Below are 3,387 nucleotides of genomic sequence, written 5' to 3'. Positions count from 1 at the left end.
CTATTCCAGGGAATCTTCCCTACTTAGCAACTGAACCCATGTCTCTTGCATCTCCTGCACTGGCAAGTGGATTCTTTACCACTAGCGCCACCTTGGAAGCCCAATGGACATTTCTAACCATTTTTTTCCCACAATATTTCATATGAAGAAACAGAAAACCACCCCAAATCAACCAAAATAAAACAACACCTTGGACCAACATAGGGGCTTGTCACACAGGTTCCTCAAGCAATTTTCATATGCTTCTTCCAGGGATGGTGGGAGATGAACCAGATGTCCAGCTCCATCACCTCTCAAACAAGAAGACACTTACTTGTGGCTTGCAGAGAACTGAAGCTAAATCATCACCTACGAGACATTATTTTCATGGCCATCTTGTGCTTTGAAATGATGACCTGATAATTGTTTTACTTGTCCCATTCTTCTATCACAGTTTCTACAACTCAACATAAATCCCATAATATGTTAAAATATAATGAGATGTACATTTATTCATAACAGATAAGCCCAGGTGAAGTGCAACATGGCAACATAATAATTAAAACAACTTTCCAATGAAGAAACAGGGAAAATAAACTTGATACTAATATTGTTTTGGAATTGAAGATTAAAAGCCCATCCAAGTTGGTCAGGCTTTCCCAAATGGCATTTTTGATCAAGACCAGAGATACTTCCCTTTCTACTGGAGTACATCTGTAAACAGGTCTCCACTTCCAGGAAAGGCCTGATTCCATAAACCCTCCCACACAGTTTTGTAAACATTAAGGATTCTACATGTGGTATCACTCACTTATTAAATGGAAGCCTGTGCTTTTACTGTATCCTTGTCACTGTGTGGATTTTTCCACTTCAACATAATGTATCATCTTGTCTTAGACAAGCAACAACGTCTTCTGATTTAAACTGAAAAATATAACAGATGACAGAATTTGTTGAAATAAGAAATCTGGGGCTTGAGAAGCTTCTTTCATAACATTGTGTAGGACACATCCACAAATGGCAGCAGGCAGCCTTGTTTTGAGCAGGCATCCATGGTTCCATTTCAGAGGCAATTCTGTACTAGTGATAGCTGCAGCTTAGCAGGAAGAAGTGCACACACACCGAAACCAGCTCTGATATCAGTTTACTTAGTCAGTGTTCCTATAAGAAAACTTAATTTTGTTGGTATGTGACTACAAACTCTAAAAAAAATGTCTGCACCCCTTATAAATGATCAAAACTTGTGAGTTTATGAAAGCTTATTTCTAAACCAGAATAGTTTAATCAAATAACATTCCAACCTAGAACACACAGGGCATTATTATGTATTCATTCTTCATCTTATATTGTGGCAAAACAATTCTGCTGTTGAGAACTTCCATCTCATGACTCTGAGGTTAATTCCCTGGATAATCAGGATGTCACTTGAGTTTCAGAGCTCAAGTCTGACACTTAAAGCTCCCCAAAGACAAAGTCTGAATAGTTGTTTCAAGTTTCTTTTGGACTTGAAGTTGTGGCACTAGAGACCCAAGAAATATTTATTTTTGGTAGGAATGAGTCCAGGTGGTATCCTATAAGACATTTGAAGAATGCTCTAGCTCATATGATTGTTTTTACACTTTCATGCCTGGGAAATCCTCTTTCCCTTACATGTGTATCAAGGAAAATTTATGTTTGATAGAGTTTAAGTATTTTTGAAAGGTTAAATCGCTTTGAAATAAAGTGATAAATATTTCATTCTGTACAGTTTTATTCAAGGATGACTGGAATCACTTACATCTCCTGATATAAGATAAAAATGATATGTGGAAGCATTTTATTATCCACAAACAGCTGCCTGTCTATAGAGCTGCAAGTTCTGATTTGACTGATTTGTGTCTGGCTTGATGCTACTTGAAAATAAAGGTTCAGCTCCTGCCTGTGCATACCTATTCCCTTTTAGAACTATCAATCAAGGCTTCACTAGAAGAAGTTCAGGAAGTCATTGAATTTTTATTGTTGGTTTCAGCAACAAGGTACCAAAAAGAGTGGATGCAGATAAAACTGAGATAGCTATTATATAGGGTAGAAGTCCTAAATATTTTTGAAAGAGTCTACATATGGTATCACTCAGTTATTAGATGCTTTATCTTTTCCTGTCATGATGATGAATTTTCCCCAGTTCTGTGTAATACACTATCTCTTATATTAGACAAATGAAGAACTCTGCTCAGTATTTCTCCAAGAGGTCACTAGACAGCTGTACCCAGTTTGTTTCTTGAAGATACACATTAAAAACGAGCCAGAATTAACCTCACTGAAAAACAAACACTGGCCCCCACTTTATACCATGTGTTATTCTTGATGAAATGCCTTGTATGAAAACATTTTCACAACCAACTCTGATAATGTAGATATAAATTAACATTCTCACATTTTTCCTTCCTTCAAGCAGTTTTGCTTCTATCACTGACCGTGCTCCTGGTTGGAGACCGTGTAATCGCTACAGATCTCTTTGAAGATGTTCAACTGAAATTTTGCCAAACATTGTGACAAAATGAGATATATTTCAGTTTGACTTTGTAAGTATCACCTGTCATTTTTCTAGCCACGAAGAGCCTTAATGTGGCATCTATATTGCAAACCTCAGGGTGACTGACTAGTTTGGTTGAAACAGCCTAGAGAAACATGCAGAATGATTTAAAAAGCTAAACTGTTAGCAGGAAGCTGTCAAGGAAGAGTTGAGGTGACCTCATCGCTTTAGTTCGTGGCAACAGTATTTTAAAAAGAGGTCAGGGTAAGGTCACAAGTAATAGATAAAGATAGCATCTTAGGGGGGAATTTGTGTATATGAAGATGCTTTTCCCTCAAATCAACTCTGATATAGGTCACTGCCTTCAGTTTTATATGTCAGAGTTTGCATTTCCATTTTCTGTCAAAAGTCATGATTCTAAGCATAGTAGTCTATGTTGGCAACCAAAGAACCAGCACCGAGGGGATGTACTGAATATTTATTTTCCATTATTGTTTGCAAGGTGGCCTCACACTTACCTGATATGAAGCTCTGTAGGGTTTTAAAGAACTAAACAGTGGTCAGAAATCATTAGATTCCATTCCCTCTGTGTCTCACACCCTGAGATGCAACCCAGTTCCCCAAGGAGAACCAGGTGGCTGCAGGTCTAATCCTTGAGTGAGAAAGCACCATGAGCTGCTGATGGCTGCAGTAGGAATGTTGCTAATTCTCTCCTGCTATTATGGAAGTGAAGCTGAGGTAAATCCTGGTCCAAGCAGCATTGATTCCAACTGCTCCTTTTTTCCCTTCCTCCAAATCTCCTGGGATGTCCGAACAGTAACCATTCACATGTTTAGCCACATCAAACTAAGTCATCAAAGAGACATTGAATCAATCTTGCAGCAATGTAAAGAAAG

This window comes from Budorcas taxicolor, chromosome 1, assembly GCF_023091745.1.
Source record: "Budorcas taxicolor isolate Tak-1 chromosome 1, Takin1.1, whole genome shotgun sequence".
Taxonomy (NCBI): domain Eukaryota; kingdom Metazoa; phylum Chordata; class Mammalia; order Artiodactyla; family Bovidae; genus Budorcas; species Budorcas taxicolor.
The sequence above is the reverse complement of the archived record's forward strand: the minus strand, read 5'-3'. Positions refer to the sequence as shown.